The sequence below is a fragment of the Homalodisca vitripennis genome, unplaced genomic scaffold, assembly GCF_021130785.1.
Source record: "Homalodisca vitripennis isolate AUS2020 unplaced genomic scaffold, UT_GWSS_2.1 ScUCBcl_648;HRSCAF=3118, whole genome shotgun sequence".
Taxonomy (NCBI): domain Eukaryota; kingdom Metazoa; phylum Arthropoda; class Insecta; order Hemiptera; family Cicadellidae; genus Homalodisca; species Homalodisca vitripennis.
Genome location: NW_025776763.1, coordinates 25,922 through 40,145, shown reverse-complemented (window position 1 = coordinate 40,145; position 14,224 = coordinate 25,922).

The following is a 14,224-nucleotide window of genomic DNA, read 5'->3' as shown; positions in this document are numbered from 1 at the left end:
TTTACCAAATATAGTGCTAAATGAGGTAAGATCTTGACTATCAGGTGATAATGGACATTGCAAAAAAACTTTTTTCTTAAATCTATTATCTGAAAAATATTTGGCTCCACTAAGATGTTGATAATAAATTATTTAAATCACCAATGGGAAAATCAATTTTCTGTTTACTTTTTATTTAATTCGGTATAATTGACTACAAGTCTGTCCTTTTTGGTTAAAAAGGCTGGACTGGAGTAGGCCTGAAGTACTGGGTTCAATTATTCCTTGGTCCAACCAATCCTGTATTATTGTTTTCATCTTATTTTACAGTAGGACGGGCTCATAAAATAAGGCCTAATATTTACAGGTGTGGGGTCATTTAGAAACTAATCTCACTTCCAAATCTAGAGCCTCTCCTAATTTTGGATTAAAAACATTTGGAAAATCCCCTATAAGGTTTTGTATCTCAGCCTCAGCTCTAGTGCACCCTATTTTTACATCAATGATGTTTACTTCATGTTCAAAAGGCCGTTGTCTGACAATAGTTATTTTCTCATTACAATTGAATTTAAAATAACATGAATCTCCATCAAGATCTAAAATTGATTTGCTATTAGATATAAATGGGTTTCCCAATACAATGTCCCATTTTAAGTTATCCAATACAGTAAATTTTACTTTCCAACAAAAATTTAGAAATTTTTATCTTAGCATAAACAGTGACCAAAACATTTTATTTTAGTGTTATTTGCAGCAAACATTATATTCATCTGACTTCATTAATTTAGAAACATTTTTATTCAACAATAGGCTATCAGAAAATTCTTTAATCATTATATCTCTTGTAGCACCAGTATCTAACAAGCAGTTTCTTTCTACATTTTTACCCTCTATAGCTTCAATTAAAAGGCATATTGTTACACTGTCTAACATTTAGTCTTAAATTAGGTTTTCTATAGTTTAATTTACTCCAATTTTTAATTACCTTACCATAGACTCTCATAAAATAGTGTTTTTCTTTTCTTACTGTATTACTATTTATAAAATTATTATTCTTAAACTTATGAAACCGGGGAGAGATATTTTTTAGGTGTTGTGTGTAATACCACTCCCCTATCAACTAGTTTTTTGGATTCCTAAAACAATTTTTGCTAAGTGACCAGGCCTATTACAATTGAAACATAACTTTGGGTTTTTGGACAGTAAGGCCTACTTATTCTAAGTTCAAACATGTAGTGGATACATGTTGTTAACATATGTCTTACTTAAATTGTCCCTTAAGTTATCATTAAAGGTTATATTGTTACTAGCTATACACACATTTTCCCAAATCTGTAAAAACAAATGGGATTGTTTTCAAAAATTTACTTATTTCTATCTGTAGGCTTAATACCTCTTTTTATACAAGTTACCAACTCCTGTTCACTTATGTTACACAATAAAACTTGACTGAGCTCTTTGATGTCATAGATGTATTCATACAGTGGCTCATCAAACCTTTGTGGCCTATAAACTAAATCTAGTCTCAGTCTTTCAATTAGGCCTACAGGGATAAAAGCACTAATTAATTCCCTGTGTAGATAGTTGACATTTGGCATGACAGACTTACACTGTATTATTTTGGCTAAAAGTGGACCTTTTGAATAACATGGTAACAATGCTAAAATTTCATTTTCTGATAGGCTAGTTTCACATTTTAGTTTTAACAAAGTTTTCAAAAAGTTTATTAGCTCAGGCACTATTAAACCATTTGTTACTGTAAAATTTTGTAAATAACATTCTACAGGGTTGTTTAACTTATTAAACATATTTAATCTAGACATAGGTTGACTAATACAATCATTGTTTGCATCATAAATAGGCATTATAGGCAAAGTGGGGGTACTGGCAGTAGGCTGTGATACAGTTGGTGGTTGTACAGAAATAGGGTCTATTTGTTCTTTCATTGCCTGTTTCCATAGCCTCATCTTGTTCTAATGATTCATTTAAATTGGCTTCTAATACTTTAAGCTGTTCTAGGTTCACTGTAGGTAGCACGTTTTTAGCTAACTGTTGTTCAACATTTACTAGCCCTACACTTTAAAGTTGATAAAGTTTCACTATGTACAGAACTTAGTTCTAGCTGGTTGTCTAAAAATAAACGGTTTATTAAATGTTTGCACTTTTTTTTGGAATTTGGTGATTTCTAAAGGTGAACTAGCACTGTTAAATTCACTGCACCCATGTTCTAATAATATCACTTTTTCACTGAGAAGTTTTACTTCCTGATTGTGGTCTATTTTTAATAGGCTACTAGCAGTAGGTAAAATATTGTTTCTTTCTCAAACACTGTCTTAAGGACTTTTATGAGTTCATTTACTGTACTGTCACTATTTAATTTAATACCTCTAGATATCAGTTCAAATACCAACTCATCTTTAGACAAATATTCTATTTTAATGGCAGGCATTGTGGCGTTTTCCCTCAGTTTCACCCAGTTGATGGCAGAGTAGGCACATCAATAGCAGATTCGCGCAATAAAAATGTGTACCGTATGACGATAAACACATGGGGGTGGTGACTTCTGAGGTCGTAGTAATAAATACTAGAAATACAAAGTTTACACTTATAGTTCAGTTTAATTACGAAAACTTAAAAGCACCACTTTTAGATGGTAAAGGAAAAGTTATGTACTGCCACGTTGCTGCCAATTAGAATATAATAACTAAAAGTATATCTTCTAGGTGGGCCTAAAATATCCAATGTTCTATTGATTTATGCGTACGACGTTTTACTTTACAAAACAATAATATTTCACTTCCCTTCACAATAGGTAGACTCACAACCCGGGTATCGGCGTCATTGGCACGAGGCATTGAAGCTGTAGTCTAAAAAACGGTTATTTCTAGAAGAGGAGTAGAAGTTGGGAAGTGGTAGCCAACTATTCAAACAACACGTGAGGTTACATCAGCTACGTAAACTCGCGGACAAAGCGCGCGAGGTCTGATCGGTTACGAAGTTGGGCTGCTACAAAGGGTTAGAAGAAAAAAATTCATACGCGTGCCAATTAGGTAGTTACTCCGCCCAATAAATTTGGTTCCGGAACATTGGATGTAAAATAATATTATATTATACTGGCTGATTAGGTTGCGAAATTTACATTGTATGAAATTTAATTAACTAATTTACGGTACAAACTACTGCCCTAACACTAGTAGGGTTGTCCCATTAGCTCAATTAACTCCCCATACTTATTGCATGGTGGACATTGATTACTTCCCTGTACGTTTTCTAATTATAGTTTTATTTTTTTTAAGAAGGTTTCCGTAATAGCATTTTTATTTTTAAATATAAAAAGATAAAACTACGAAGCATATTTAAATGTAAATAATTTATTTCTCAGTATAAATATACATAAACACATTAGAACGGTTTAAAGTAGTATGCTGTTATATACTCGTCTTCGGGCTTTAAAGAGGTCTTTGACCATATTCGCACAGGACGTAAAGGGTTTTAGTAAATGTATTCTCTCTTCCTTATTAAGAAACAAACTTGTATTAAATAAAGCTATTAGAAGTTTCAATTACAGTATTCAACCAATCTTTGATTATCTAAAATATGACTAAAATTTCATTAAAAATTTAATTATATATCCCAAATTAAGATGGAGTCTTATATTTATGTACAAAGGTTTACATATTGCTATTTGTAGCTCTCACTACTAAAGAATGAATGTGCAATTTTATTTACCTTTACAGGAAAAGTTAGAAGAAATGGTCCTATTTCACAGTTAAGTTGCGAAAAATACAATATAAATACTAAATTACTTGTAATTCTGTCGATAGTCTATACTTATATTAAATGTAATAAAAAATTTACTTTTGATACCTATTAACTACAAGGCGCTTTAATGACAACATTACAAGAGGTTTTTTTCGGTTTCTAATTTAAATCACTGGCGCATGGTGTGGTATATGTGTGTAAAACCTTTTAAAATGACAAATACAGTACAATTATTTCCCCGTTACTCTATCAACGATTGAAAAATAAACATTTAGCACTCGGAAACTGCTTTAACCGACATTAGTTCATTCCTGTTTCCGTCTGTATGTCTATATTTCTCTCTGCCTGAATGAATTTACGAGCATATCCGTTTCCCTGTCCGTATCTGTTTTATGCCCACATCTTAAATACGAACTGACTTACAGACACACTGTGCATTAAGCTTCACTACTGTGTATAAAAAAAATACGAGCATTGATAGAGCTTATCACACGGTCAAAGATTTTAGACTGGAACTAAGCTAGAGTTTAGCACACGTTCAATGTCCTTGTGTGACAGCACTTATTTTTAGTGCCATCGGCCTTGTTCATTCTCCTCCTTATTCTATTATAATAAGATTTTCACATAGGGTAGTGGCCCAAGGAAATAGGCGTAACAAGTCTTAAGAGGGAATCAGCCTTTCTTTTTAATGACAAATTTTAAAATGTCATTAACAATATTAAAGAACCATAGATGAAAATTTTGGCTACCAGAAGTTAAGAAATCAGTGTGTTTTACTTGCTAGTGCACTGCGCCGAACCGCCTGGTAGCTATGGTGTTAAAGTTGAATTTTATCCTGTTTAATGTACAACTGTGTTCCTTTAAATGCCTTTTATAGTTGAATAGAAAATCCAGTTGAAGTTACGGTGGCCAGGTAAAAGATTAAAAACTTTTAACAAATGTTACAGACTTTCCAAGACTGCTATACCTTGTAAAAATCCTCGTTACATCTACATAAGTGATCATACATCGATAATAGACATTTTAGTAATAATATAAAAATAATCAAACGGGATATATGTATCAAAAGTACGCTGCTAAGCTATGACACGAATTATTGTTTCTGTCATGGTTTTCAAACCTTTCATTACGTACCCCATTTGTTTGAGTCCCAAAAGGCAACATCAAAAGGTCAAATGTCAAAGAAAATTAGAACGAAACGACCACTTATATTTCTACATTTACTTGTCTTCGTAGTGGATCTTGTGGTGGTTCTTGATTACAACGGTGCTCTTCTTGTTTGAAATATTTAACTTTAATGCACTAGTTATGTAAAACCATATTATTTTTTAATATCTGAAATTTTACTTCTAAATATTGCATTAACGCAATGAAGTTGACAGAATATATTTAGTGTGATCATTCTTTGCATTGTACACTAGTAAACTTAGGCGGACTACTACATATAATATTGTATTATTATTAGCACCTTGTAAAAATAGTTTATGATGTATCTTTTTGCGCATACAAAGTAAGTAAAGTAAGTAAAAGTAAGTAAAGTAAGTTAAAGTAAGTTAAAGTAAAGTAAAGTAAGTAAAGTAAGTAAGTGAAATATTGATACCAGTCACTCAGTAGGCTGCCTTAATTTCTCTTTCGCACTACGGAAAGTATGTAAGATTCTTATTTGAATGGTTGTTTGGATAAATGTCTGCCTGCAATAGTTTTTCTTAATCAGGAGAGATTTAAGGATTACACAAAGCAAACGTTTCTCACAGAATTAGAACAAAGAGTAATTCAATGTTAAATTGAGTTTTCACCAACAAAAATGTCTTTATATACTCTAAGAGCATTTTGAAATTTCAGGAGGTTAATGCACCGTGGTATTCCAAAAATCTGTTTTTCATCAAATTATATTTATTAAATTATTTCTTAACCTTTTGTTTAAATTATATATTACTTATAGAACTCATATTTATGTATGGCGCTTTTTAAAACTATGACTTCTTTTTGTATCTGATATAATAAAAAAGCTCAACAATATAATAAAGTTCTTTTGTCGTAAAGAATCTAATCTCAAAATGTGCTTTAGTCGTAAATAATCTAAGACAAAAACCTTTAATAATAAGGGATTATATTGTCCCGGTTTCTACACATAAAGTCAACATTGAAATTTTTTAACCCTTCTTTAGATATAAAAGCTATGATTTGGCGCAAAGAATATTTCCTGACAATAAGTGGTTAGTTAGTAAAAGTCCCATTTCACTGTTGAGCTTGTTCCCCTAAGGTACTGGATACAATCGGCAAATTTCTGCTTGTGTCATTACCTTCAACACAACCAAATATAAGTGCAGCGTATGTAAAGGTTTTGGAACGATAAACATATTTCACCAAGAATGTGAATGTCAAGGAAATCAACGACATTATAAATACTTTAAACCAGATTATTCTACATGTTATGCACAGGTATTATATTACAGTTCTGAAGCATATAGATTTATGAAAAAGCCTATATCATTCAGCCTTGATTTTAAAAGTGCAAACAACTTAATGTTTATATCGGAATGATCAAACAGATATTGAGTTTTACGTCCATACGGATTATATAGCGTTCATATGTCTGTTTTTAATTTATACGCTACCTCACGTGATACTAAGTGTCTATAATTTCCCTTTTATATAAAGTAACAAATATGTAAATGCTAGCCGAATTGATTTATTTTCTTGTAGCGATTGTTGTCACCAAATCTTTAACAACTCCATCGTTAGCTAATTTGTAATTTTACGTGCTAGTGTGATGATACGTGCATGGGACTTCTATAAACCTACGATTTCCGGGTTAAAAACACTTCTGTATCATATTGTTTATATTTTTAATGTCAAGTTTTAATTTACCTAAATTTTTCGTTTAAGAAGATACACAGGTTAAATAAGTAGGGCCTAAGAAGCCTATTTCAAAAAAACCTGTGTTTTCAACATTTATAATTAATTTCAGACATTGAAAAAACATGATTTCCAAAAGTGACTTACCATTCAATAGACCAAATTTGGTGTGGATTTATCCTGCCCCTCAAGTGGTGTTCGGAAATTTTGCTGGATAACTTATTGAAATAAACTGGGCTCCAGCGACTCAAAAGAGGTGGGGGGGGTGGGGGGGGGGGGGGGTGAAAACATTGAACTGCTGTGCTTCTGACTCTTGAATGCGCTTGCTTTTTGATATAGAACAATAGTCTTAAATAATATTTACTAATTTAATTTTTAGTTTTTTTTAATATTCAACTATCTAAACACAATAGTGGACTTACCAAAGTTAGAGATACCCTGGACTACAATCCGCACTACATATGCGATCTAAAAAAGTTTTAGATATTAACATTTGTGCTTTGGCCCTGATATCTGAATTTGGACCTAACTTGATATTGATAAGGTACACTACATGATTAAATAAAACTCTGCAATCATGCAACAGCTTTTTATTGTCACGTTATAGATCAGGATTATGGACACATAAATCACTTGATTTTGTTTTAAATTATAAAGTATGCCAGGACATATTTTTAAATACCTTTCATATAAACCCTTCTTCAGAATACACTATCAATTGAATTTTTATAAACAAGAATTTCACTAGAATTTGTAGTCCATGGTTCTCAAGATTAACACATTGGAAATATTAGATACTTTGTAAATATTACGTAAAACTGAAAACCCATCGCAGCCTAGGGGAAATCCTACCTACTCCCAATCTGCTTTCGGTATAATGGAGAAATCATTTTTAACTATATGCATTATTTTAATATAAAAGTTTGTACGATTTTGCGATATAGAAGTCTTGTTGTGTTGTTTTTTCGCATTTTGGTCTGGGTAGAATGGATCTTTGAGGCAGGTTAATGTTCACAGTTTTCCTTTAAGCTACTGTTAAAATGCTGTATCACAGTGTCAAAGAAGCCCACCTGTTCGAAATATCAGATACTTTGTAACCATTTGAGGGAGAAGTGCCCTATTTGAAGAATAAAAATCTAATTTTTCTTTAAATATCTGTTTTATAAGGTATTGTAGGAAATATTATATTAAGTAGAACACTTACTATGGCATGTTTAATATAATTTTTTAGCTTATGATACAATACTGATTTTACTTTATTACCACGCAATATACATTTACAAAACATGTGTGTAAGTTTAACATAACAGGAAACAATTACAGTGAATAGAAATGTGTCAATAATTATATCTTTACAAATTAAATAAGAAATAATAGAATAAATAAGAATAAATTTTTAACCGTCTAACCTAATAACCTGAGAAAATTCATGTCCATTGAATTATAATTATTTGTAGGTTCTAAACTCAGAATTTACAACTAACACAACTTGCGCCTAATATTGTTTAATTTCCAAGAAGTCACCGATTTATCTATTCATTTAACGTCAACTCTTCATTAAGGGGCATTGTAATGTCTGCCTTTTATTTCGTAATTTGGCAGCCTTATAAATATTTATCTGTCATTATGAGATTTTTTAATTGTTAATAATATTTAATTTTAAAACCAGACTGCTAAATGAATCAATATATATATATGTATATATATATATATATATATATATATATATATATATATATATATTCAAATCATTATTCTAAGAAATGTTTTTTACTATATATAAGAAAGTTAATATCCTTATACAATTACTTACACTAAGCATTTATTTTCACTTGTAATACTTCCCTCTTATATAATCTCAATTTAAATATACAATAAAGTAAGTAGGACTAATTTAGAAAATAAAAAGGTGTTGGAGTAGCTGGAATAAGAAAAAAAACGCCAAGAATTACAATGTCTAGTTTAAAATCTACATTTGCATATATAGTTCAATATTTACATAGATTACTGCAGTAGAGATATCTTGAAATTGTTATGAAGCGATAGAGCAAATACAAGACGAATTCTTCATTATTATTCCGAGTAAATGAATCAGTACATATATTCGTAGGAAATAAACAGAAATTTCTAGGAAAGAACAAGTAATTAGGAACACAACTTATTGTTAGGTTCTTCACTAAATATACATGCTTGAAAATGTTGTCACTGTCAGATCAATGATAATATTCCCTTTCATATGAGAGAGATGTCGTAGCATTCATATGCATCACATTCATTTGAGTTGTTCTTTGAAACTATACTAAATACCACAGAAATATTTTAGTAGCCTTCAGATTTATGAAAATGTAACAGGTTATAAATCTATTAGTTTACGCCATTTGTATCTGAACAGTTCTAATTCCTGAGCTAAAAAATATTAAACAAATTAAAAAAAGGAAATATTCTGCAGCGAATTCTTGGTTTTTGTCTGTAATTTAAATTAAAATACTAACAAAGTAGTTTTATATATGAACGAATTGGACTTCTTCATACTAGGTGAAGATTATTGTTACTCGTACCCTGGAGTTGATGAGCTAAGACATTAACTAATACTGTAGACGATGTTGCCTAGCCACATTCTGGTAATACTTTCTGCAGCATGTACCTGATAGATGTCCACGTTTTGCATTAATATTCCATAATTAATATTGATATGTTGCATTAATCTAAAATTATTCTTATGAAACCGACATTATAATTTTATTCAAGCGGAATGTTTTAAGCATTTTAAAATTTCAATTGATTCCAGTAAGGCATTGATAACTGTAATACTTATATTGTGCAATTGCTGTATCGAGTACTATGGAAAAAGTACCAAAAAAATGGGTTAAACCATTTCTGTTTCATAAAATGTTTTACAAGTATACAAATTATTACATTTAAGCAGTAACACATAATTTAGTTCGGCTTTATTAGAATTTTTCAGTTATTATATATTACTTTGATCACTGTTAGTACTCATGCTACTACCGAATACCGGGAAAGTAGCAGTAAGATATAGCTAAGGAAATGGTTTTCTAAAAAAAATTCTATGTTTCTATCAACTGTGTACATCAGATTCAAAATTCATAAGGCGGTTTAATATTTTCGAAAATATTGTTGATTCTGTATCCTCGCTTAAGGTACATGGAGAATTAAAAACAGCCGAAAGTGCAAATTTAACTGAGAACATACCGATGGGATTTATAGTAATCATCAATATGCGGGATATGCACGTAATTAAAAGATCAACAAACATAAATATCTATTTAATTTCACGTTACTATTTTTGTAATATATTGCTATATGTTATTATTTATTTATACCCAATAATATATGCACTGGTCTAGTGATTTATGCTGTGATAAATTGTAGATAAAACCAAGATGTAAACTGCGTATTTTGTAGGGCATGAGATAGTGAGAGCAGAAACTATGATCTATGGACAATAAAAATAACTCACTGTAGGTCCTGGTCCTGGTCCTCTCTCTGAGCCTCACATCGTGTTCCTTATTCGGTGGTTCTTTGAGGTGCTGCGATTAGATTGACTTTTAAATATACTACTGAACAGTTCAAAATATTGAAATTTCCCGAACTTTTCTATTATTGTTTCCATGGATATAAGTAATTTTAATGTAGACTGCCGTAGGAGACATATCAGCTGAGTTCTTTTAATAACAGTGTCAATATTTTTCTTGCGCAATGGACGTTCTTATATAGACAAAACCACAAGATTTATTTGTATTTATTTTCTAGTCTAGGAGCCAAATATATACGAGTAAAAGCTGTCAGCCCAGAATTTCTTAAAAGTAATGACATTCTTCATCCAAAAATAAAATTGTTCTTCAGCCAACACTAGCTTTGGCCTGGTAACAAAATAAGTAAAAAAATATGAATAAATATATTAAAACAAAATAATTATTTTATACAAACCTTTAAATCCAACCGTCAGACGCGTAAGTGATAGTTATATAACCGTCGGCCAACAAGATGGAACGACTATATAAGCCATTTCCAGCCAAATTTTGTACCGATATTGTCAAACATTCCAGTTTTATATATCCCGTACATATTTTAAGTCTGATGTTATAACGGCAGTTCAAAATAGTCAAGTCAGAGACGTAATGTTGCATTTCGTTGGCAGAATCATGCGCGAGGAAGTACCTCCAAGATCTGCAAATCACAGGTCACCGCTTTGTCTGAGGTCATTCAAGGTTATCGCCCACATCCCAAGGCTAAAGAAAAGGTTAACGTCACCGCGCTGTAGCAACATTCACTAAAACTTCTTTGTCTCATTATAACCAGTAATTGTAAACTCGTTTCATTTTTCTATTTTTGTAATGCAATAAATGCACAACTACTGATTGTCACATTTATTAGTTATAAATAATATTACTACTAGTTATAATCAAAGGTAGTGGTGCCGCAGAAGATATGTCTTTCTCTATGATAATATTTACAATAGACGAGAACGAAATTTCCCACAAAATAGTTTACTAAATATAAATTATAAACCATTGGTAGTAACAGAAAATCGTATTTTTATCAATAAATAACATTGATGCATTAAATTCGAGTTTCTGAAGTCAAACATTTGTGGATTTGAGGCGAGCTTCTTTATAACACAGTTTTAATTTTTGACCAGTGGTAAATTTAAATGCTCAACCGGCAACCGGTTAGTGTTTCCTAAGATTAAAATGTCGAAGAAAGATGTTCAAATTCATTTATTCATTCAGATGCGGGATTATGCATGCCTTTTAAAGATCTATACTTTTTTTACGATAAGTAGCCTACGTTAAAAATTAAATTAGTGGTAATGCATTGCTGAAGAAAAATATTCTCATCTAATTTTTAAAATATACTTATAACTCAGCTATTTGTGTATTTAAATTCTCTTCATTATGTATGTAAAATTAGTATTTCTTTGAAATCCTACTCCACTTTTAAGTATCTACTTAAGAGTAATATTTGTTGAATTATCAGTTCATTCACTAAATAATTAACAGTTTTATATTTAGTAAGTAAGCTCCAGACAAAGAAAACGAATCCGGTGTTAAGGTATTTTGATTGCATAGTTGATATTTATTACAAAATTTAAAACGAGAACACTAAATTAAGAAAGTGGATACGAAGTAGTTCTAAAATCCCACGCAAAAGCGAAACAATCTGTTTTAGCACTAAACACTTACGGTGAAGCAATTGGTTTTCAATTTAATTAATTTTTTAATATTGCCAGTAGCATTGTTTTTATGTTCTAAGAGATACATTTTCTTAAGAAATAAAAAAAATTAAAATTCTTTTATAATTTCAAGTGTTGTATCTATTTGAACCAAACTCTTAGGAGCACCTTGTAATTAGGTCCACAGAAAAAGTATAATTTTTATTTAAAAGTAAAAAATTTGTTTAAAACATGTTTATTAAAAACATGTAACTCTTTAATGGCATTTCATACATAAATATAATTTTCTTAACTGATAAATCATCCAAAACCATGACATCCCATGAAACTGAAACTCAAACACAGGCCCTACTCTTAAAAGTTTATATATTTAAATTCAGTTGTTTTGTATATGGGTTCGATTACAAAATGTTTCTACTTTTCGGAATGTTTCTAAGTTCAAGGAAGTTATATTACTGGGATACGACTTTAAAATTTAAAATACATATTACACCCACAGAATGGCCTGCATCACCTTCAAAATTAAAGCTCTTTCCGAAGGATCTTAATGGAATGATGTATTTGTCTGATTTATTTTTAATATTGAATTTCCGAAGAAACGTTACAACAGCTGTTAAGATTCCTCCAAGGCCAAAAGCACTACCGATGTTCTGTCAATGTTACTTACAGAAATGCCGAGTGTAACATTTCCCGAACTTGCACGGAATTGTTAAATTTAAATCTGGACCGTAATTGGTACTCACTGGGCAGAGGGGTGCACCACAGTACCAGGCCAGCCAGTGAGGCGAGAAACATCACAAAAGCACCACGGAGCACCACAGCCATCACACACCACGGTAACACCACAACACACAACAGCCGAGAGAGCCGATGAGAGTGAGAGCGAAGAATGATCTACAGCAAGTACCTCCAGTGGAGAAAGTTTCCACTATTTTTGTCAATGTTATTTCCGTATCCGCTGCTGCTGCAGCGTCTGGATCTGAATCTGAGTATGGAAGAGAGGAGGGATAACTCTCCCTTTCAGCAACGCTGGAGAATTGTTGTAGCTTGGCAACAGAGGAAGGTTCATGACTTGTATTAATTAGTAATGATTGTCTCTTGAATTCATAATCAATTGAAGTAATTCACTATTACTTGAACAAAAATTAAACTATTGTGACTTGAGAGGTATAATGGTCGAAGGGGGTGAGTTTTTATTTGTGTACCAGAACTTAATACATAAATCCCTTTAATCCAAATCCAAATCTATTTATGAGCGGTTATGCAGCTATAATAGCGGTCTGTAAAAATTTGGAGAGAGAGGAAAGTCGTTTTTTCTGAGTTCGACTTCTTTGGCGTATCTCTAGTCTCATTCAAAAAACAATCTCAAGTTTGTGCAATGTTTAGTGAAGTGAGATTCAATCAATATGGCCTCTCTTTTATAATGTATTACTTCCATGTTCTATTACTTGACCTGTATTATATTCAATACATCGATAATCACTTATGTCACAACTGAAAGTTGTTCCTTTTTATACATAGCCAATTAGGGTTTGATGGGGATTTATTATCTAACTATTTGTTACCCATCGTTCTGTAATGTGTTTATATTGCTTTATATTTATCTTGTTACTGGTTATAATATCCATCTTGTTATCAGTTTATAGTTTGTCTTGTTACTATATTCTAATTATGATGTTTCCATTAAAAGGAAATCCTAACTATAGTTCTAAAAAAATTATAAATGCGAAAGTGCCTTTACTTGTTTGTTTAGCTTTCACGCATAAACTATCTAACCGATTGTACTGAAAATTTGCGTTGACATTATTAGGGTCACTGGGACGAATACATACGTATCATTATTTTGAAAATCCCACCGCGCTATTCCCCATTGGTCTCAAAAATAGAAAAAATCCATCAGTCTCTAAGGTTACAAACTATTAATAGAAAGATCTTGTTAAATATAACCATCTCTTTTTATCAATGTTGATTTGTTCGGCGCAATCATATGTTTAAATTTAACCATTATCTTAAGAAATATATTTATGTTTTATAATAACTATGAATGTTTATGTACAAGAATGTTTAGACACTCCAGACTGGCTGACTTCACTACAGTCCGAAAAACAAGACAATAAATGATTACTGAAACTGTGAAATAAATTTCCTAAGGATTTCCTCCTTATACCAGGACTAGCTACTTTTGACCGTAAGCAAAAGTGTGTATGTGTTTTTTTTTTACATCGTGAAAAAAATGCAAACTCGAATATGGCACTGGATACATCTTTGACCGAAAGAAGATTGCAAGAGACGCAAGTAGACAGACATGGCTTCTCAATCCTTAGTCTTTACATATATTCTATTAATCAGGACAACGGGGTGTATTCCACTATGGCACTCGAAATATCTCAGGGAAGTCAACACTTTTTGACAGAAGTAGGGTTGCTA